This window comes from Rhea americana, unplaced genomic scaffold (genome assembly GCF_003343005.1).
Source record: "Rhea americana isolate MKP2758 unplaced genomic scaffold, rheAme1 scaffold_193, whole genome shotgun sequence".
Taxonomy (NCBI): Eukaryota; Metazoa; Chordata; class Aves; order Rheiformes; family Rheidae; genus Rhea; species Rhea americana.
Window position 1 is genome coordinate 763,893 of NW_028186072.1, and position 23,840 is coordinate 787,732.

The following is a 23,840-nucleotide window of genomic DNA, read 5'->3' on the forward strand; positions in this document are numbered from 1 at the left end:
TTACATTTCACATATGTTTCAAGAACTGTTCATTTTCTCAGCTGTACTCTGACAAACACTGCCTACCTCCTGCTTTTGTAGGAGCCTTGGCAGTATCAGTAAATTAGGTCTTCTCTTCAGCTTGCATAGGCCAGGTGGTGTTTCTTCTAATGAAAAGAAACAAGACTGTTACTGACATTAGTAGACRCTGTCTGATGTGTTCACTGTGCTGTCTCCTCCAGTGCTGTATCTGCAAATGACACAGCTTCTCGCTTTTCATGTTAGATCATCTGCTTTCTAAATCAGACGAAACTATCCAAAACAAAACAAGCCCCAAACCTGAACAAAACACCATATCCAATAGCTAATTCTCAGCCCCCCCTGTAGAATYCTGTTAACTCTAGGAGGGAGATCTTTCTATGGGAGTGTGGAGAGTGCTTCTTTCACTTCAGTTGTCTTGTTGCACTGTAACTTGACTCTGTGTTTTCAGCCTATTCTAGTTCAGACAGGTCACAGCAAAGAAGTGTTTTAGATCTGTTTTTCACTGTTTCAGGCTTTCTTTTGTTATTACAGTGTCCCCTTCAGACTGTTGAGTATCTCAGATGTGAAATCAGGAGGCAGTTCGTCTTCTCTTATTGAGAGAGGCTGTTACTGATGTCTGCATTGGGATTGAGTAGTCAGACTCCCACTGACTACAGCTTTTGAACTCTAAGCATCTTGAATGACATGGAGCCTGATAAATCATCCACAGTATTGGCAGACACATCAAAAGCTTCTACTTGGTGCATTTAATACAGGCATGGGGATAATAACATATTTGAGACAGATTTATCTTTTCTTGTCTTAKGGAAAGTTGTAACATCTTTCTCTTTCATCTGTATAGCGGGCAGAAAGAGAGGGATCATGCTAAGTTAGAGGAAAGCTGGTTTAAAGCTTTGCATGTTTGAGGAAAATCTGCTATCCTCCTTAGTAGAGCATGTCCTCAAACTGGGTAATTAAATATGTGATGAACAATGACAAGTATAATCAGTAGTTCCTGTGCTTTAAATGAGATCTTAATCCTTTCAGACCACCTTGCAAGCACAGCTATTAACCTGCAAATGTACTCAAGCAGCAGATGAACTGAAACACAGCTGCTTTTGTTGGAGTAATATAACAGGTGTTTATAGACTGGATGTTTTCAACGCTGTCTAAAACATAGGCTAGTGTGTTTGGTGTTTTTTTGTTTGTTGTTTTAACTGTACTAATTTTAAAGGCAGTATTGGAATTGGTTTTTGGAGGCTTTATATATTACTTTCTGTAGAGTACTGTGATGATACTTAATCTAGCATGTTATTGTTTTGCTTCTTGATAGCTGATATTAATAGCTTGATATTAAGAATTTACAGACACAGCAGGATGACATGGCAAGTTTTCTGGTTATTTGTGTTATTAAAGGCACTGGGATGATAGAATTGTTTTATTACAAGTATTTCTTTAAATTTAAATTAAATCAAAGTGTGTTGTTCATGTGCTCTGGGAAGGGATACTTCAGCMGTGTGCAATGTAAATAAGCTACCAGGATGATATAAGATTAGGTCTAGCATTCTATGAAGCTATAGGGGGTTTTAGGCRTGGGGGAGGTAACTATACTGATAGAAAAAACATCAGTTAAATTCMGTGAATACAGATCTCACAGATCTATGCTTTAGTGCATAAATAATCATGTGAAAAATCTTCAAGTCAGTCTAAGTCCATCTCGAGATCATGCTGGTGTCTGATGTGGATGACCTTCGCCAGGGAAGGAAAGTTCTTGTCTTAGGTCACAGTGTGCTGGTCCATTGCAGCAGGTTGTTTCAGTGCCTTTATCTTTCCACAGAAACGATGGACAGACTGCTGGTTTTTCATTGCCAGGGCAAGTCATCTTCAGGAGAATATAAAGAACAGCTATAATAAAATGTTCATATGAACAGTGGATAATTCTTATTTTGAAAAATCAAAGAAAGATTTGGTAGTAGTCACAAGATGTCTGCATACATATTTGGGCACTGCTTTGTAAGTGAAACATCCTGCACTCTTGCTAGTTGCGTATTATCCTTTAATTTACTATTAAGGTACTTCCTTTCTTCTATAATCTGGCATTGATGGGGAAGAGTTGCGTAAATATGTGATTTTTTTTCTGCCTGCTGTGAACTGCAGAGATGCTGGCTTATGGCAGCTGGTAAGACTTCCAGTGAGTCCTTGTAGTCTGGAATCTGAACGGTTGGAAGATGTGGTCCATACATTACCCARCAGTTTGGGTTTCTTGGGTTGATGTGGTCCTCATTCATTGCTTTTATTAGACTTGACAGACAGAGGAGGATAGTTATTGTACTTGGGTTCTGCAGAGGGGGAGTAATTCACTGTTGCCTTCCTGCTGGGTGTACCTCTTTCACCTGTATCTATTCCACAGAAAGGCCCTCCTGGTAGCCAGTGAAACTGTCTACTTTACATCAATGCAGGGCTGTGGCTGCTATAATAAAAAAAGAGGAGCCAAACAGTTGAAGGAGCAGAGRTAGCTTTATATAATGTTAACAAATTAGCTTCTAAACAAAGAAAAAATGCAAGTCAATCAATGTGACTAATTAATTAAGCCTCTAGGCCTTGTAAGTATTCTGTTTTTCACCTCAGCTTTAAAATTGGCCTTGAAGTTGGAGAATTTACATTTAAGGTACTTTTTAGATGGCTTACTGCTATGTTGTCAGGATCCCAGTCATTCTGTTCAAGCCTAAATGCCAATATGTAGTTTTAATGCAAATTTTATTCATAGAATATCTAGCTACTCAAATTATAACACAACCATGTAGATCAGAAATTCTTTCAACCAGCTTTGATTGGTCTAAGGGATTTGTGATTTCTCCCTTGATACTAAGATTTTTTTTCACTTGATCTAGAACAGAGTTGTATTAGAGTGAGCCTTTTTACTGTGCATGCGGGAATCTTCTGAGTGATGCTGAGAACATGTAGAAACTTCTATACTTACACATCTCCAAAATCACAGCGAGATGCCTTTAAGTAAGGCATTTAACCACCCTTATTGTTATGTTTGTAGATCCTATATGACAAATTGTAATTGTATCGTCTCATAACCTACCAGTTACTTTGCCTTGAATCAGTAACTTACGTAAGTATTTATGTTTGTAAGATGCAAAAAGGTGGTTCTTTAGTGTGAACAAAACATTACTGAGCTTTGAATTTGAATTTGGAAAGCTTCCCCTGTTTTCCCTTGAACATACGAACTCATCAGCAGCTTTGTTTTGCTTTTGTCTGTTGTTGCTGTGTGTGAACTATGTGGTTAAATATACACGTATTTTCAAATATTTTGCAAATTGAGAAATCACATACCTTATGAATTTAATGGAACAGTCTGCATTCCTTTGAAAGAAGTATTTTTTTTTCCGAACAGACTGCCTTTTTTGTTGTTAGAACTCTGTTGTCTCTTAGCACACATCCCCCAAGTCTCTGTGTTCCCAGTGGCTAGTACAGTTGGAGACAACACATCAAAACCTCATGAGRTGGCACTGAATTCCATGTAGTTTAATGGGAGTGGAGCATACCAGGCATGACATGAATTCAAGCCTGTGATTTTTCTTAGATGAGCCACCACCTTTGTTTTTTTGCCAAAATAGATTCCTAGGCTGAACATTTTGTCAAAATTAGGTGGAGTATTTCTGTTGTCTTCTGTATAGTTTGGGTTGGAACTGAAAGTCCTAAACTTAGAAGAATGAGTTTTTAGAAACTATTACCTATTAATGAAGTCAGTGTGAACTGAGAGTACTTCACCACCAGGAGGCATTCAGCACCTATTGGGCAGTAAATAGTCACTGCTGTCTCCAAGAGCTGTTAAAATCAGTTGACTAAAATGAAAGAAATTAAAAAAGCATGATTCTTCTCATGTCCTGAGTAATGTTGTATTTCATCATGCTGTAAGATTAAGAAAATGATGTAGGCACACTTCTTGTGATGTCAGATATCATGGCTAGATATTTATATGACTATTTTTAATGATGCAATGTATCATTGTGAATAGGAATAGGATAATTGTTTAACAGCCAATACCATCTTTAATTGTTTGACAATAGCAATTTATAATTAGCCAGTGTCTTAAGTAAAAAAACAGGAGTCCAAAGTGCAATATAAATCTGTCAACTTATATAAGCTGTATGTATAGTGCAATGGTTAAAGAAAGATGTGTTGGCAGTTCATTACCAAGAATCATAAAAYATGCTTACAAGTGAAGCACACATCTCCTGGGACTACTTAAAGATAAGATAGATTCATACCCTCTGCTGAATCAAGGCCTAATCCTGTTCTGTGCTCCATTCAATAAAATAGTTTTCAGACTCGAAGACAGGTAGCAACAGGATGGAGAAGACCGAATGCTACTAAATTCATCCTTGATTAAAAGGAACCTGACTGAATTACATGACTGAAGATACTCCTAGAACATTGAGTTTTGTTTCAATGGGATGGCTCTGGGCTGCAGTTTTATTGGCAAATGAACAGATCTAGATTTAATGACCCAGAAATTCCTAAGAATTCGATCTTGATCACTTGGCTGAATTTCACTCCACTTCTGTGGGTCTGAAGTCCAGTCTGATACACCATTCTATTTACCTGTAGAATACTTTTTTGATGGTTGCTTTTACTTTGTCTAAAATAGCTTTGAAATCACAATTTTTTCTGCAACAGCAGTCTATTAGCTTTAGTCTTTTTCTGTGTGAACTGGCTTCATTAGTGATGACTTCCATGGATATTCATCAGGGTTAAGGGGATAGAGAGGAAGCGATAGCACCATTATACTAAAGTTTCTGGAACAGTTTGCTGATCCTTCATTTAACAAAGAGTGAATGAGGTCTGGAAACTTTCAGGAGTGCTAAATGGAACAGAAAACCTGTTTATGGGGGAGAGTGCAGTGAGTTTGTTGGGACTCCCCATAGCTATTCTAGACACCCTTCCTCACATCTTTTGCTCTGACCGCTTATTGTACAAAWCATACAGTGCCCAGCTGTGCAGAAGGCAACACAGCTGTGTAATGCTGGGTGCGCAGCTTGAACAACACCTGTATCTAAGGTCTAGCAGCAGCAGTTGCAGGAGTTGCTGCCTCTGAAGTCAGTGTTGCTCTGTTGCGGAGGCTGAGCTCAGTTTGCTTTTCTTGCTATGCAAATTGTAACCTTCAGARCATGCTTAAGTTTTAAACAGTTGTAGATTAATCTATCTGCCACAGCATCTGAGTAGACTTTTGTATTAGCTTATGCATAAAACAACAACAGCCTGGTGGTATACAGAGTATTTTCTTACTGGTTTCCTAAGTGACTGTTACTGTGTTTCATTTGTGTTGGAAATGTGCTGTATAATTCAGACATGACTGTACCTTTTTGTTAGTTTGCGTCAGAATGGTGCAGTGATTTGAATGACCTTTCCATTAGTAAATATAATATACTCTACAAGAATGRATATTGCAAGCTGTTTCAAAATGTAGGTTTTTTTTCCAATAAAAATCTCTTTCAGAGTATCCAACTGCTCTACTAAAATCCACAATAAATTTTCATATAGGCCAAAATATAATACATTAATTTGCCTTACACCTTGCTCCCATTTCTTTTCTCCTTATTGCTGCTGGCATAATCTTTCATGCAAATTCCAGTCTCTCTTAAAGAAGAAGCAGGGGAACATGCCATGTGCAATGATATACCTGTTCATCCAAAGGCCTTATGCTGTGTTAGTGAAATAGGTAAATATTATCCTAGCTTCTCAATACCAAAACTGCAGGACATCCTGGGCAGCATGGGGCAGCTGTGCTGACCTGTGGCTCCTGCTGCAGCTGCTGGATGACATTGCTGCAGGTKTGGTTCCTTTAGGGGTGCTCTGTGGCTTTTCCAAGGATGGGAGTGGAGACTCCTGGGGCAGCCTGCAGTGCTCTGGCTAGCAGGGAGGTGCTGAGCCTCTGGGTTCTGTACTTCCAGCCCCATAAAATCTGTTTTTTATTTGTTAGTTTTCTATTAGGCATATGGAATATCGAGTTTGGAAGCAACCTGACAATCAGTAAAATAAATGTTCTTTTCTGTTTATTCCTTGGCTTGAATTCAGACATTAAATGATGGTGCACTATGAGTCTCATAATAAGTCTAAAAATCTGTCTTACTGAGTATTTGATTGAATACATTTCAAAAACAAAGTAAAGGCATGACTTCCTTTTTTATTGCACTAAGAAAAAATGACTTTAAAAAAACTGAATGTACYTAATAGTGTGAATCTGAGCAGATTGTTACATGTTTTCACTTCTTTACTGCAAAAATTTTAATAGTCATTCAGCTAGTATGTTAGTAGCTAAATGATATTTACTAAGCTAACTCTTAAAACAAACTGCCAAACTGCCTATTTGGGATTGAAGGCATCTCTCTATGATTTATAAGCAGCATGATGAATAAAGTTGCTGAATGTATATTCAGTATTTTTTCTCCATTTAATATGTTACATATTTACTAAGAGTCCCCAGTGCTAATAATACTTAGTCCTAGAGTCTGGATCTCTAATGGAGTGAGGAAGGGGAGAACTGGGGATATAAAGACAAGGTGGAGTGTCAGGTTGAGGAGCAGATGGGCAAAGGTGAGGGATCCAGAACAGGAAGCCTTGCAGAAGAGAGTGAAGGGGTTCCTCCATCCTATGTGCATCTTTCAGTGGAGTGCAGATGCTTTTTGACAAAGGAGGGAAGGGACTGAGGTTTGCTTACATTCTTGAAGATGGTAGAGGGTGAATGAAGAGCTGTGTTAGGCAAGATCATGCATTCAAGAATAGAAATGGAAGCAGAACAAAACAAAGTGCAGTAGCAGCAGAATACCGTACTTGCTCAGTTGCTGTATTAACTTTCCTAGAAATGCTGAAATTGATGTTACTGAGCTTGGCTCCCTCCTGTCTGCATTCAAACTTATTCTTTCCCAAGGTCTGGCATGTTCAGAGGCCTTCCTGCCTTTCCTTCAGTGAAACAGCACTCTTCAGCCAAGCCACTTACTGCTTTGCTGTTATGCAGGCCAGTGGCGAACTGGAAGAAGATCAGTGAACTGTAGAGCTTCTCTCATAGTTGAGTGGCCAGGAGGAATGGAATATCAATAAACAGAAAATGACAGGAAGATGGTACGTTTGCTGGATTTGAACGTTAAAATCTGCAAGTTTGCCATATTGTACTTCTGTGATGGAGGAAACTGAATATATAACTGCATCATAGATCAAAGTATCATTTAAAAACTTACAAATACTTGCAAAGAGTCTCAATTTAAAAATTTACTAACTTTCTAAAGCTGTTGTTTTTTGTGTTGGTGCCATGTGTAATAGTGCATATTTCTTAGCCTTGAGAAACAAAGATTTTAAGATAAGTTAATATCTGAGTGTAGGGATGAGTCACACTCGCAAGAGTTTGCTTCAAAAGCGTTCAAACTACAGTGAAATTCTAAATGTTTAACAGTTCGGTATGGTTGTTCAGATATGCATGCTGCATGCGTAGGTGTCTTTTTCCTCGTCCCCAGAGCATCTGTTAGCTTATCAAAGCATTTGACCACAACGGCATAACAATGTCCTAATGTCAGCAGAAAACACAAGTGTCTGTTTATCAAATGCCGAGTAACTCTTTTTTATGAGCATAAGAAAGACTTTAAAGTTTGGGTAAGAAAAGAAATATAAACTAGACTTTATCCTGTTCCTGTGTCAGTGCACAGTAAACTTAATAGCAGTAGGCATAGAAATGAAGTTACTATTTTAGTTCCAAATGAATAGTACTTTACTATTGTTCATTTCCCCTCCCTAATTCCCTTTCATGAAGGATAAACAGCTTTTAATTACTGATTCCTTTTACCTATTTTTTTTATTATCTTTGGCATTGTAATGAAATGTGAAATACACAAAATGAAAATAGAAGATGAAAATTATAGATCATGGAACTACAATTTTTACATGATTTTTTTACAGCACTAAGCTACCAGCTAGTGACTTTTATTAATCCTAGTTTATGGCTTGTATTGCTGAACTACTGCAAAGTATATATAGTATTGGATTTGCTTATGCTCTGGCTAGTCTGGTGATGATGCCACCACTGAAAGAGAATTTATTTATATATATATATATATGTGTGTGTGTGTGTGTATGTATATTTTTTCCTCTTCCTTGAGTAAGAAAAGGCACTTACTGGTGTTGGTGTGAGGAGGCCTTTGCATGAGATATATGCGGACTTCTTTTCGTATTCTCTCTATAGCGTAGGCTTCCTTAAAGTGAACTAAAGTACAAGTGGTCTATGGGGCATGAACTATCGTTTAACTTAATGTATTTGGGTTTGCATTGGAACAGAAAGTAGCATTATGTAGTTGACCTTGGCAGAGTTTAAGCCTTGAAATCATTCAGGGGACTGAGTTTCCTTTTAACTGAGGGGTCTCAGCGACTCGCCTCCAGCTGACTGTGTGTCTGACTGCCCCGAGCTCTGCTGGCAGATCCCGACATGCCACAGTTGTGGGGTGTCTCCACAAGAGGAGGGGGCCATGGCTTCACCCAGTCTGGGAGCTCACTGCATGAGGGAGCCCCAGGAAACAGCACATCATGGACACAACTAGTACAAAGTTTGCATTTTTTTTTCCCCAAGCAAAGGAAGGAGATCAGAAATGGCCTTTTGAATAGACCATAACGTGATATCTGCAGGTAGAATGTATTTCCCCTATATAAATTCTCTTTTTTTTTGCTTAGCTCAGGGAGCCAGCAATAACTCTGTTTTTTGAATGACTGAAGCTATTAACTGTAAGTAGTTAGACTAATAATGATTTTAACGTGTTGAGTAACTACAGTTGACTGAACATCGGCTAAATGCTTTCTATTAAAAGCTAGTAATTTTCTCTTAAAAGCTAGTAAATATGTTCTCTTTCCACAACAGTGGTTTAATAGTGAAATTTTTATGTGAAGAAGACCATTGAATCAAACTAAAAGGAATGTGCTGTTAATTCTTTCAGCAGTTCTTAAACCACATGTTGTACAGCTCTGTTCAGAAACCTGAGTAATATTTCTCTTATTTCTACAACAACATTCTCCTCTAATGTTCATATTTTCCAGCATTTTTCTTTGTATGAAGAGAAGACAGAAAATGCTGCTTTCTCCCCTCAGTGCTGTCTTAGGACTGAGTGATACTTGGTAATACAAGCAAACAAATTTTATTTCCAAATTAAGCTGAGCTTTCTGTAACATGGAATAACATTAGCTTGTATAAGAGTTACAAACTGGAAACCTGTTGCCATAAACTAGTCTTCAGCAAAAAGGTCTATATGATGCTTCTTTGTCATGCTGAACTATTAAACTGTTGACCGAAAGCCAATGTTAATTTATGAAATGAAACATTTATCCCTGGCTGAAGTTTAAATACTTTCCAGTGTATTTATAAAGGCTTGTTTATATTCAAAGCACTTAAAAAAAAACAAATCTGTAAATACCAGATTGACTTTAAGTAAACATTACAATTAGTTACAGATGATTTTCATCTTAATTTGAGTGCATTTTTTTGCAATTTTTTTCTTCTTTTGTAACAGTTTCTCTAGAGTAGAAATACTAATTACATGCTAGGAACAGTGAGTACGTAGTTTTAAAAGCAGCATTTCTTTACTCTTCCTTTTCTATACTTTCATTTGCATTTGAGCACAGGRTGGTGCTCAGCTGTGCTGTACTTTGCAGCATCATTTGATAAGTAACACTTAGCTTCTCCCCCCCCCTCCAGAGACCATTCCCATTAAAATACCCAAGGAAGGTGGCAGTTACTCACTTCACATATTGCAAACAGAGAGTAGATGGAATAACTCATGACTATATCTGGCCAAAATCATCAGTTTTGAAGTGAAACAACATTTGAAGTGAAACAATCTTTCTTTTTCTTGAAAATACTTTGTTTCCTAATATTGAAAGAAAAAAAAAAGAGAACAACCTGAGTGTTTTTTTAGAAAAAGACTCAACTCATTTCCAAATCCTGCAAAATGAAAATCATTGGAAAAAAATTTTCTGAAGTTGAGGAGATTAGCCAAGATCAGAGAGTCAGTGTCTGGAAGTGCTTAAATATAAATTCACACACTTTTGGCTCATGTCAACTACTATGTRTTTAACAGATAACCTTTGGCTATGCTCTGTTTTTGTTTACAATGTTGAGTCCAAAGTGACTTCACTGAAAGTCTGTTTGACAGTTGTGAGAGAAAGATCATGCTTATTGGACTAACCTGGAAGTTTCTATGCCACATTCATCCTTGGTATTTATTAAAAGAATATTCTAATTTGGTTCTTGCATTGCCCCCAGAGTTGTATCAAGCATCTGGGACTTTTTCTTCCATCCTGAACTGTTGAAGGTTTTGAGTCCCAGTTCAGAAGGTGTGTGCTGCAGGCTTTCTCTGCAGCATGCCCATGGTCAAAGAGCAAGGCCTCGAGAGACAATGTGGTGAAGCTTGCCTCTGTCTCAAGCCCTTGGCGAGCTCATTGCRTACTTTCTAACTGCCCTGAGAAAGCAGCCACCTTTGCAGGTGAACTTTAACCGTGGAGTGCCAGCAGTGAGGAGATGACAGTTCTCTTGCTGGAACTCTTTCAGGGGCTCTGACCTTGTTGTGCTTGCTTGCACTGGCTTGAAAATTGGGGTTCCTTGTTGAGCTGTGAACTGGCAAGGGATTGAGACCAATATTTTGCCAGGAAAATCACTGGGCTTTTGTTGCTGATTTTTAAACATGGAAGAGAGAGAGGGGAAAAAATGCCTCTTGCGGAAAAGTGAATGGAGCAGCAACTAGAACGTTTTTTCTTGAGGCTGACTTTTTCTATTACTGTTCCTTTGTGTGGCTATGGCCTTGGACCGTGGCTCTGAACGTACCTGCAGTGCTCTCAAATGTTTAATGCTTATTCTGATGGCTACATGGCACCTGCTGTCTCTGTACAGATAAAACTGAGTGGGTAGTCACCTGGTACAGGTGTAAACCTCACAGTTGKGACTTAAGCTGCTTGTGTTCCCCAGTGCAGTATCCAGAAGGCTTCAGGCCCCTTGTTCTTGTGGGCTGGGTGCATCCTGTAGATCGGAAACGACTGTTGAATTATACTTATGGCAGAAACTCTTTTTTTGCAGGGGAGGAACCCTTACTCTACAGGCTGCTCCTATGAGGAGTCTTTTTGCAGGTCGTGGTTAGACCCTAGGAAAGGGGACAGCTGTTAGTTTAAAGAAAAACTGAAGAGAGTTATTTAGACTCTAAAATGTTAAATGTATACAAATGCTAGCTGAGAAATGAGGTTAAATGATTGTGGGAACAAGAAGGGGAAGGGGTTTGGACAGGGCAAACAGGTCTAATAACAATCTGTTTGTCTGTTTCTACATTTAGATAAATTACATGTGAACTTGTGAAAGCCAGAAGAAGTTTGAGTTTTGCTTACTTTGATATTCTTGAAGCTTGTAAGACACCAGCCCTCACTCGGTGGTAATAAAATTATGTTGACTTATAAAGGGTTTAATTGCTTCTTTGAAGAGTGAAACTACCAATGTTTGCCTTCACAAGGGAAGGTTTGACCATCATCTTCCAGACGCATAAACCCAMAGTTATCGAGCCTTTTGAAAAGGGCTGAGACTTCTACAACTCGCTTCACACTGGTAGAGGAACGAGGTGGGTGCTTTTGCAAAACCTGTTGCTGAGAACACGTATTATAGTGTGCATTTAGTGATGTTTTCTAGGAACTGATGTTCCTGAATTTCTGTCATCCAAACTTGTAACTAACTTTATCTTGGATGTCCAAGGAGAAGAGAAAATCTTGTGGCTAATGCGGTAGCAGCAAGTGTTATTCCTACATATTGCTACATTGGTTTAACTCCTGTCAAGAAGACAGAGCRCTTTTTCTGAGCATTATGCATATTGATAAGCCTTAAAATGGAGATTTAATTTCACAGCAGATGAAATCCTTGCTTGATCTTTCGCAGGAGGAATCTACGGCCAACATTTCAGCATGATGCTATTTTTTTAACCAAAAGTTTTTTGTGTGTGTGATTTGGTGAGACAAACATTTCCCAAATTAATGTCACTTTTTGACTTTTTCACTGAAAAGTGATTTAAAAATTGCTTGGTTTAAAAGAAAGTATTTTGATTTGAGTGTAACTACTTGCTCAACCCAAGAAAAAACTCTTTCCTCTCACGTATTAAAACCGCTGGAGAATGGTAATAATCCATTTGCCTAGCCTTTGTGCCAAGCCTCATGGAGCTCAGGTTGCCTCGAAGGCAAAGTGGGATTGCAGTCATTCCCACACAAGTTGCTCTGACCTTAGAGATGTGCTGTTCTTGTTCTCACCCATTTCTATGACACAAAGAGTAAGAAACATTTTACAGAAACCACAGAAACCATATGGATCACATCTTTTAAATGAACATGATTTGGAAAGCAGTATAAGCAATATAACAACGTGGAACTTGTGTTTGCTTATTACTGAACCTTCATTTCACTTTACCTTAAGCTGAATCCCTGCTCCATCAGGCATTCTTTTATGGATGATCTTTGCTAATGTTAGCTTTTYGCTTTCCTGTCATAATTTTAGTTCAAGTCTTCTATAACAAACAAAGAGTGTCATACTGTTTCCTCTTCTATTTCTATAGACGATTCCTCTAGGAATGTATATAGAGAAAATGCTTGTTTTTTTATAAGCTGGATTTAATTTTTAGGCCATAAGAAGTAAGAATGAGGGATCAAATTCTGATCCAATGAAGACACAGTTTTTAAGAATTCAGAATTAGGCATTTAGAAGACCTAATTTGCAAATCCAGGCACTTCTGAGACAGCTGTGTTTGTTGTTGCTGCCAGCAGTCTTTATTTTTCTTTCCAGTTCAGTTGTTTATGTAAGCATTCCCTTTTTTGAGAGATTGAAAGTATCTGGATATGATTGAGGGTATAGGTGAAGTAAACGTATCTAGCAAATGTTATCAGCTACAGTCAGCTGGTGGAGCCTTGTAAAGTTCTGCCTCGGCCAGCTCTGCWCAGTGGTTTTCTCCTGCAGGGCAGGTCTGTAACAGGAATTGTGTAACTATCTGGAGCTAGTGCCTGCCCTGAAGGTCTTGCAGTGCAACTGATCAAAGGCTGCTTGCTTATCTTGATATTGAGAGTAACAGAATGAGTGTGCAGTAATCTTTACAATTTGATTCTATTAAAAAAAAACAATAAAATATATCTGTATGTAGTTCTAAGAGGCATAGTATCCTCAGGAAAACTTTCAGCAGCTGGAAAATATTGGAGTGGTGCAAGGTAAAAAACATCTAGAAGATGTTTTTGGTTATTAGGTGCTGAGAAACGGACTGTGTTTGACTCTGAGGAAACATTCTGTCTCAGAACTGCCTGGCACACCCTGCTCTGCGAGTAAATTTTGTGTCTGCAAAATCAAGACCATTGATCAAAGCATGGTGCTTGCTTTAGGCACACCAAAGAGATGCAGTGTAACTGCGYCTTTAGCTTAAGATCAAAGGCAGTGGCCAAAGACCCAGATACGTCCATGAGCTTTTGGGCCTAAATTTTTGTAACATTTGGGAATTCCACAGAAGTGTGATTGCTAGGATTCTGCCTGAATGCCACAGACGCCTATCAGCCGTTTTATTTTGTATGCTGAACTGTTTCAATAGTAGCGCTTGTTAGTTAGTGTCTGCAAAGCAGCTGTGGTGTAGGCAGGTTCCTGACTTTCTGGATGTGCTTTCTTTTTTAAATACAGTCTACTTACCTCTGTTTTAGAAGTTTTTTTTTTTTCTTTTTTTTTTTTTTAGCATGTGGGAATCATGAGGTGTTTCTTCAGTGTTTGCCTGGAGCTGTCACTCAGGATGTTTCTGTAGCATGTCCAGGAGCTGGATGGTTTGGAATGGGTAGGCGGTCTTGCCAGGTATGGCAAGGACATGAAAGTCCTCTCTGGCAGACGCCAAAGAGCCTGCATTTAAGCGTTCTGAAGGAACTGGACCAGAGCGGACAGAGGTGGATTCCAGCCTGCCTCTCTTTCTCGGTGTGAGGGGCCAACAAGGGATTGTATTTCCCACAGAGAGAAAACTTTTGGAAAAGCTCTGCTCTCTTCCTGTAGCTTGTCATGCACTTTGACAAGCAATGTGAACCACTCCTAAAAATCYCCTTTGACCAGCATAATTTTTAAAATACATGTGTGTTTGAAACCCATCAGCGGTACTGTCCTGGAGTCCCAGTGAAGGGTAGGGCTCTGCAACGAACGGTCTCAGTAGCAGTCCCAAGGGRATGCTTTGTGTGAGCTTGGGCAGAGTACAAGCTCTTCACCCTGACAGTCTCCTTCAGGATGTTTCAGATCGAATTCTGAAAGCTRTGTTTTTCTCACTGATCTGTAAGCRTAATGGAGCCAGGCCTCCAGTTTGTTTGCATTCTGATAGCACTGTTTTATATGCTGGACACCATTGTGTTGCTTCACTAGGAATTTGTATTTCCAGGCTAGGATTGAGATGGTGGTCTCATAGCCACGCTTTGGCAGGCGGCAGGTCCTGTGGTGTGCTTCTGCTCTCTTGGAGCACGTGCATAGCAGCCTGAGTAGCAAAAGCAATATGGACAGAAGCAGAATAGAGTGTTACGGAGACCGCTTTAGAATAAAGTGGGCTCTACACATACTGTCATTGCACACTGGTCTCCTGATGGACTGAAAAGGTTTCTCTCGAGTTATGAGGAAGTGGAGTGTCCTTAGCAAGTCTGGCAGCAATTCAGAGGCAGACTGCTCATGCTCTCCTCTTTTTGTCCCTCTTGCTGCAGTTTGACATAACTGAAAACTTCTTTTTTCAAGGCCTTAACCTCCTTGTTTGAGTCTGCCCTCACTTGCAGTGTTTCTTATGGGCTTTGTTAGGTTGTCTTAAGTGTAAAATCTGTTCTGTTGCACACCATTTTCTCCTAATTAGCCAGCTCCTCTGACTGTGGAAGCTGCTATGGGTATTGTTTCCTGTTTGGCTGCTAGAACCACRTAGCAAAAATGGCTTGTAATTAAATTCTTTGCTACGATAAAAATAACTGCAGGAATGTTCTGGAGAGCAATACAAACAGAAATATCAGTGCAGGGTATTCTTCGCATTTACTGTTGGCAGTAGATGTGTTCTTAAAGTTTTGGGGATTTTGTTGCTGTTTTGTTTGTTTGACCTGCTCYTATGTTATTTTCAGTTGCTTTGTGGACAAAAACAGAATAACAGCAACACCTATAAAGCATAATTCTCTGTGCTTCAAATCTATTGCATCTTAACAGCCATACGATGGAAATACCACTTATGAAAACAGCATGACTCTGAGCAGGCTCGAGGTGAAGACGCGATGCTCAAGCAGTCAGCAAACAGCATCATTTGCTGAGTTTTCGTTCTTGTAAACAGCCTAACCAACTTCAAGGGAAGGAGGTTGGTTGACTAAAAAGCTAGTTGTGTTCCAGTAGCTGTAATTATCACAAAAGCTCAAACAGTTGCAGTGGTGTTGCAAACAAAGGGGAAATGGCTGTCTGCTGAATGCACTCATTACAAAAATGACTTAACTACCACAGATGAGTGTGAAGGCAGTATTTTTTTATGCTGAATGGTGTACATTGAGCCAGAATTTAAAGAACAAGTATTTGGCCTGGGCATGTTGGGCACTGCAGAACTCTATTACATTTGTTTTTGTTATGGACACAGCAGGATAATTCTGAAATCACTGATACAGCCCAGGTTATGTGCTTTGTTTTGGACAAAGTAGCAAATAATTTTGCAGAGTATTTCAAAAAAGTGATGTTGATTTATTGGTCCAAGAAATTAAGCAAAGGGAAATGTGAGCAAGAAGCTGCCTCCTTCAAGTGTTTGCTTCATATGCTTCAATCAGACTAATGAATAACTGATGTGTGAAAAAAATATAAAGTTACTTCTATATTTTTCTAATAAATCACTGTATACAATAGACAGTTCCATAACAGTAAGGCTGAAGTAGCATGGTTTGTTGGCTTAGCTAAACAGGTTCACGTGGACCTAGGTCTGTGTTTGAAAACTTCAAAGTAAACTGTGTTGTTGGGGTAGGAATTCAGCAGGCCAGGTCCCTATGGACTATTACTGAATGCATAATGCAGCTTTAAATTACAGACGGGTTGTCATGCAAGCCTAAAAGTGGCAGTCTGCGTGAGAAACTTTTATTAAATCATAAATGGGGATTTTTAAACAAGTTTCAAGTCACTAATATTGAAAATCATACAGTAGTTGTTAGCAATAAAGTTATAAAAAGGTGAAATAAGTCTTGTCATAGAGTGTGAAAATTTGGCAGTAAAAAAAGGAGCAGGCTTCAAGTGAGAATTGAACTCTCTTTGGGAATGGTACTAGTTTTTCTCCTAAAAAATTCTTCCTCCGCAGTGTGCATCTAAAGATGTCATGCAGATATATTGGTTTTGATCCAGTTAAGTTTAGCCTTTCTGCAGTTTGGTTTCTTTGTTTTGTATGCAGTACATAAAGATGGATGAAATGTTTAACCAGCTGGTTGGAACTGCTGGATATCATGACTCTTTTCTCAAAAAATAAATGACAAATTATTTAGCACATTCCGTAAAATCAGATTCAGCTTTGTTTTGAAACCTTACTGTCTTAAGCTTTGGATTGCTTGAGGAGGTGAGCATGTGGTTASCATGCAGAGTTCAGATAGGTTGAAGAAGAGTTGGTAAGGAACTGTTTGAATGTGCAAATGGCTGATTTCTTGTGTGACTATCGTAATAGCATCCTAAGCCAGACATACAAGTGTGACGCTTTCTGCACTGAGTTTCGGAAGTCTATTCCTTTGAATAATGTGTTCAATAGCTCTGACCAGAACTGTGGAATGCCTATGCAGAGAGAATATTTTAGCTTCATTTCCTTTCTGAATTGACTCAACAAACAAATGTGGAAATTTTCACTGCCTTTCTGGATGAACATACTGTTCTTCATTGTTCTTTTTCTATTCACTATTAATACGACCTGTGGTTTTGTATTAAAACTGAAATGCTGCACAGAAGCAATACAGTAGTCATCAGGGAATTCAGGAATGCTGAGCCTTACATAATTTTAAACTTGTTAAACCATTGCACTGAGAAGTTTAAGACTTCTCTCATTTCTTAGGCATCTAACACTGTTCTCTACTGTACTTACTGTGTTACTCTCCAGTCTGAGTTGCAGTGCCTGTGTTCTCTGCCCCACACACAGCAGTCAGCACTTACATTTAATATGCAAGATTCATTACATAAATTGAACAAACATGAATCCATTTCAAAACAGGTACTGTTTGTAAACAGAGATCAAAGTATCTATTTTACACACACGTCCTTTGAGTTCAAAACTTCTGAATTTATTGATCTATGAAAGTGGCTTGTGATTCAAAGTTAGGAGACTGTAACAAACTTTGAATATTAGAATTTGGTGTTGACAAAAGCCATACATTGGGCCAAACTGAATGCCAGGAGAGCTGAGTTGGAGGAAGTAAATAGCCTTCTCCTCTTCCTTTCCTAACTTACATGGTTTGGCTTAGATATCTCTTTTCCTTGATGCTTTAAAGGGTTTGGTCACGTGGATTCTAAATGCTGATAATTTGCTTCTTTCTTAGGCCCCTTTTAGCGTGACATTACAGAACAATCCAGGTGCCATTAGTAGCACCTGTATGAAATTTCCTTTAAATATATCATACAGAAGGTATCTGTAGCCTGTAAATAAACTCTTCAACACTTAGGTATCAACTACGAAATGTGTGAAACTAAGTAAATCAACTATGAAATGTGTGAAATTAAGAAATTAAGACTGAGATAAGCACAAAATCAAGCAAGAGAGTCATATAATTAAGGATTTGTCTACACAGGTCAATTGTGCAATCCGCTGTACCAATGCGCATCCATTTAATGACAGCGACTGTTAAGCAGCAAGGATGTTAAGCACAAACCTGCATGCCCTGATGTGACTGAGGCGTTGCAATACTGGGTTCCAAACAGTTACAGCTGGGAATGAATTTCGAAAGGTGCAGTTGTGGAAATGTCCAGATGTGACTGAAGAAATATAGTCAGTTATAGATTAAAAACAAGCTATGTCATAAGAATGTTTTTGGATAAAAGCATTGAGGTTTTTCATGAAAAGGGCTAGCTGGGCTAAAAGATCATTCACTAGGTTCAAAAACACCCATCTGAGACATTGGTAGAGAAACATAGTATATGCATTAAACCTTATATTGTGATTTTCATTGTGAAAAATTGCTAAGTAGACAAAATATCATTTTCACTAACCAGAAGCCAAGACTTAGTGCTCTACTGCCTTCAGTCCTATAAAATTGCTGGAAGTCAGTCTATGCTGTTGTGTCAATGATAATACACTGCTGTTTTGTATCTAGTGCTGGTCACCTGAAGATAAATTGATAGTAAAATATGTTTGTAACTGGCCTTGCTTGTGTTGAGTTGATTACCAAAGTTTCAAGAGACAGCTAAGGCTATACTTGCCTGATACTGTGTGCACTGAGTACTTGCAGCTCTGAAACGACTATGCAAGATGTGTGTTTTAAGGAACAGACAACCAGAATGTTAGTGGTGGAGGGATTTGTGTTTTTTTTTCCTGTTGAATAGAAATATCTTAATGCTTGATGGGCTATTTCATCCAAAACCTTGTGCATCAAGTTTTCTTTGGTATCCACTACTGAAATTGTTCCCAGCATTCTAACTGAAAACAATTTCTCTGTGCGTAACCCAGGAATGCTGATGGAGTGTTGCTGGGGATTCAAGCCAGGTCTCTCTATCAGGGCACAAAGATCCTGTGTAGATAAGCAAGGCAATAGAAGTGAAATGTGAAAGCTTATCTGCAAAAGCTAAAAATGTTGTAGATTTGTTTGACGTCTGCTACTGAGGCTGTGAGCTTTTCTTTAGATGTTAAGTATTCAAGATCTCATTCAGTATTGATTTGTCCATATGTCTGTGCATCAGAATAATACATATATATTCTGCAGTAGTTAGTTACATTTATGTTAAATTATATTCACATTAAATTACATTTATGTTAAATTATAAAGCCACTGTTAAACTAGCTTGTACCAGCTGAAGACCAGGCCAGATCTTGTAAGAAGCACTGCTGCTTTTCTCACTCCCTCAAGCACATACTTCCATTCTGCCAGCTGGTAAAAAATAACAAAATTCTTTGATTGAAAGCCTTGAAACCTTGTTGTTAGAATACTCTAAGAGCTTGGTCTTTGTTCCATAATTGCAATACTGCACAGGTTGTGTTGCTAAAAAATCAAGAAAAAAAAACACAAACCTCCCTTTTTATTTTTTTTTTCTCTTTTGAGCTCTTTAGTCTGTCACCTGACTGGATAGGTTTTACTTCACAGTTTTATACCATCATTTAGCTTTACCCTCCTTACACACATGCACATAATTCTGGGTAAAAGTTTTACTATTTGGAGCTTTGAATCCTAAATGACCTTTTCAAATATCCATGTCTGTCCTGTGGTATAGGTGCTGAATAGCAGCCTGCCCACTGCTGCCCTTGAAGAGCTTTCGGAAGAGGCAAAGGCTTAGTACTTGTGTGTCTAGGTGCGACTCAGCTGGCTTATTCATTGTGTGTCTCTGAGCACGGGGGCCTCGCTCGGAGTCCCAGTGCTTCCTCTTTCTTTAAAGCCTGTTGAGTGTTTTACTCCATTCTATTTTAGCGGGGCAGGAATGGCAGCCTAATGGCAACTTTGCCATCTGATTGGGAGTCTGCTTGGCTTAAATGCTTTTTCAAAAGTCTTTGAATTCAAAGTCCAGGACTTGGCAGTATTGATGTTGGAACTTGTCCCCTTTCCTGCATTTTTGAGAATATCACTACCACTGAATGAATGGAAGGTTGTGTTATGTGAAACARCTCCTGAGCTGCCACAAAATGCATGCAACCATTAAAACCAGTCATGTAGACTTGTTACTGATGGGATCCCATCTTATTGTCACTATGAAATGACAGGCAATTGCTTTAGGTCGTCCAGGTATATTCTCAGTGCTTTTTTTTTTTTCAGAATAGTCATATTTGATCCTTGGTGGTCTCTAACCTATGTTTTCATTCCAAACACAGTGCTGCAAAGCAAGAATACATTGTATAGCAAAGTTTAGGGTATTAGACTCAGCTGAAAGAAGGATTTTCCCCCCTTTCTTCTCACACATGGTTGTGGTTTGTTCTTGTAGGCATTGGAGCAAAAGAAATTATGACTCATGTAAGTTGAAAGTACAACTTTGCTTTGTGAAAGTACTACTCTTCCAAGTAGTTTCAAACCTGTCTGCATGAGGTTCTACAGAAATACAGAACTCTTGTAATATTATATATGTTTATGGAGATGATCATCTCTGCTTATCTACAGGAAAGGTAATAATTCTCTCCTAATTTTTTTTTCTTGTTGGATCCTTTAGAACACTTTTTGTGAAGTCATTCTTATCTTAGTTCTAAGGATACAAATCAAAGTGGCAATAATTCCAGTTGAAGTGATGGCCACCATGCCTGCTCATTAATCAAGTATTACTCTTTCATTTATGCCAGTACAACTTCCTCAGGTGGACAGCTCCTCACCYGGCTTGAAGAATCAAGCATTATTACTTTATTGGTTGCTTAAGTGACCTTGCAAACTTTATTATTTTAATTTTCAAGAAAGATGTACTTTTCCCTTTCTCTTTGCCATTACTCACATACCCTCCCCCTTCAGTGGATTTGGAAATTAGCTTTGGGGAATATAAAGCTATTATATGAATGCCATTCTCTTAACTTCAGGGACTAATTCATCTAGAATTCCAGTATCAACAAAGCATTCTCAGATCAGGGATAATTGTTTCCCATAGCTAGGAATAATACAACAGGACAGAACGCTTAACATTTTTGGCATCAATACTGATGTCTGGCTGAGCTCTCTAGTGTCTGAGGAGATATTAAACATTTTCATTAAATCTGACAGCTCCCACATTTCTTTACTTAGGTATATGCTGCTGAAATAACTCCAGAAGTTGATGTGCACATTTCCTATTTCTGGTGAACTTGACTGTTACTATAGTGTTTATATTTAATTTTCTACTGCAAATATGCTGTGATCTGTCTTGGATAAATATCAGGTCTATTTCTTTACACACTGTTATTGCTGTGTATGTCTGGGCTTGAGTAAACCTTTGCCTAATTAGCTAATATCCACTTGTTAATATCTTCCTTCATTCTGTGCAGCCTTTGCAAAGTGGGCATGYTGCTCAGGTTTGCCAGCACCAATGCAGCACTCAAACATTTGAATTGCAATGCTGCTAAAAATGCTTGTTTACGTGGGAAAATTGTTTAATGCGACTCTGGAAAAAAATCTTCCAATTTATGCTTGAAAAAACATCTCTCCGCTCTAAACTTGCATGGTGGCATTGCCACAAGATGAGATGGAAAGCAATGGAGAAGAGCAGCCAGGGAATGGGCTGAAGGGCCTGTGTTGGTTCCCCAGAGCTTCTCAGCACCCATGCACCAGCCTCTGTGCATAGCTCTCRGGCCTTAGCAAGGCTGGGAGGAGGAAGCAGGAATGGTGTGAGGAGCAATAGCCACGGAAGTGGCTAGGATTAGATACTAAGAAGGAAAGGCTAAATATAAAAAGAAATCAAGTAGGAAGGGAGAAGAAGAAATGAAAAATCTCTTGCTGATTTTTTTAAAAAATGAWGTGGTGTGAGAGGCATAGAATCATGGAGCTGGGAAGGGAAAAGATGACATGGGCTGTTAATCTGACTGCATTTAAATTTGTTCTGTGCACTTTGAAACAGTCTTAATTAGAAAACCCTGACCCAGCACTACTATGTATGTGTATGTGTGTGCATATTTTAGCTACACAGAATACCTTTTACATGACAAATCAGAAAGATTTTGTACTGTCTCACAACCTAGAGCCTTTCATAGTCCTTTTGATTTTTGTTGTTGTTTCTTGCAATTTAGTGGTTGTCAGATTATTTCCCCCTCAACACACACCYACACCAATTCTTCATAGGTGGTGGAAACCTTTTCAAAAATATTTTTAATGGCTTTTAAAAGTGCTACACATAAAATTGCTAATAAAAATGATGTAATAGATGAGCAAGGAGCTTAGAAACAGGAGGGATATTATTATTTCCTACTTCTATCTTATATTTCCTGAGAAGTCTGAAGCATGTTATAAATATACTCACATAAGGTGGCTGCCTTTTGTTGTTCTCTCACTAGATTTTATTCAACAGCCCAATTGATACATTTCAGGTTTTCACAGCACTTTTGTCAAAATTAATTTAGAATYATAGAAKCAGTAAGGTTGGAAGGGTAGAGCATGGTTTATCTAATATCTGCCTGGCCTGTTTATTCAGCATGTTCCACTTTTTAGCTCTTTAGCTCTGTTTTCATAGCCTCCCTAAATTGTACAGTCTTCCATATATCATCCTTTCACATCTAAAATGTGTAGTTATATGTAGCAAAATGTTTGTTTTGGCTTTAAATTTGTCTGCTATTTTCTCTTTTAAAGTTAATTTTTTAAAAAAAAAGGAGGGTTCATATTTTGCCAGATTTATGGCTTCCTGTTCTTAGTATATTCCCCTTGAAGGAGCTGCAAAGAGCTCACAAGGGACAAGAAGTTTGTAAGTGCTAAAAAACAAGACCAAACATCTGCAATAACTGCTGTCCTCAAAAGGGACAACCCTGGGAGAGGCTTAAGCTGCCAGCCGAAGGAAGCTCGGACAAAACAGCTGAAGATAGGAGGTCAGGCAGTTTTCAGAGGAATCTACCAGAAATCAGTCTGCCTAAACCTCAGAGGCCAGAAACAAGGATTACACCAATTAGATTCCAGTAGCAGAGAGTTACAACAACTGTTAGACATTACAGGCAGATAAACTAGGGAGCAATTTCATGGAAGCAATTTCATGAGAAGCACAAATCAAAAAAGTGTCCATGTTCTTTTAATACACTTTAGTRTCCCAAAAGCTAAGAATAGCAATTAAAAATTAGAAATTTATCTCCTTACAACTGCACTATATTATAGTATTTGTGCTATTTGAAGCCCTGGGATACAAATTCACTTGGGCATGAAAATGTTCATGTTCTTGGCAGTGCATTTTAGGATGCTCTTGGGTGTCCCATATATGTAAGGTTTTTTTTTTGTTGTTGTTGTTTAGGAGATAGGCATTTTAGAAAAACTGAATGCAGGAGTGAATGCAAAATCAGCAGATCTATCTTGACTCATAGGCTGTATTTGGAAATCTAGTGCATTTGAAATAATTTTCTTAATTGTTTTTAAAAGCAGTAAGCAGGTCAGATTCTCCTATGATGAAAATCTCACTGTTTTGATGAAGTTAGCTGAGCTAATCCAATGTGTTGTAGAGCTTCAGTTGATATTCTGTGGATTTTTTTTTTCTTAATCCGTTAATATGTCACTTACAATAGATTTAACTGTAYGGAAGTTTGCTAGTGATGGTGTTCTTCCTGCTAGGGACTAAGTACAAGTCACATTGTACAAGAGAGACGTGGAGCTACTGGGGAGAGTCCAGCATAGGGCTACAAGGATGATCAGAGGGCTGGAGCACCTGCCCTAGGAGGAACGGCTGCGAGAGCTGGGCCTGTTCAGCCTGGGGAAGAGCAGACTGAGGGGGGATCTGATCAGTGTGTACAAGTACCTGAAGGGAGGGTGTCAGGGGGGCAGGGACAAACTCTTTTCAGCTGTCCCGTGTGACAGGACAAGAGGCAATGGGCAGAAATTGAAGCACAGGAAGCTCTGCCTGACCGTGAGGGGGAATTTCTTCCCTGCGAGAGTGACAGAGCACTGGACCAGGTTGCCCCGCGAGGTGGTGGAGTCTCCTTCTCTGGAGATACTCAAGGCCCGCCTGGATGCAACCCTGT

At 38.8% G+C, this 23,840-nt stretch overlaps 1 protein-coding gene across 3 annotated transcripts in view; it reads left to right on the plus strand.

Moving 5' to 3' along the window:
* Positions 1–23,840, plus strand: part of AADAC (arylacetamide deacetylase) — an 84,586-nt gene that overhangs the window by 19,184 nt on the left and 41,562 nt on the right. Inside the window, exon 1 of one of the 3 annotated variants that reach the window (XM_085302850.1) lies at positions 11,585–11,642. The exons of the other annotated variants lie outside the window; for them this stretch is intronic. The gene's annotated coding sequence lies outside the window, so the exon portion shown is untranslated. Of the gene's footprint in view, positions 1–11,584; positions 11,643–23,840 lie in introns of those variants that run through there. 3 annotated transcript variants of the gene reach the window in all.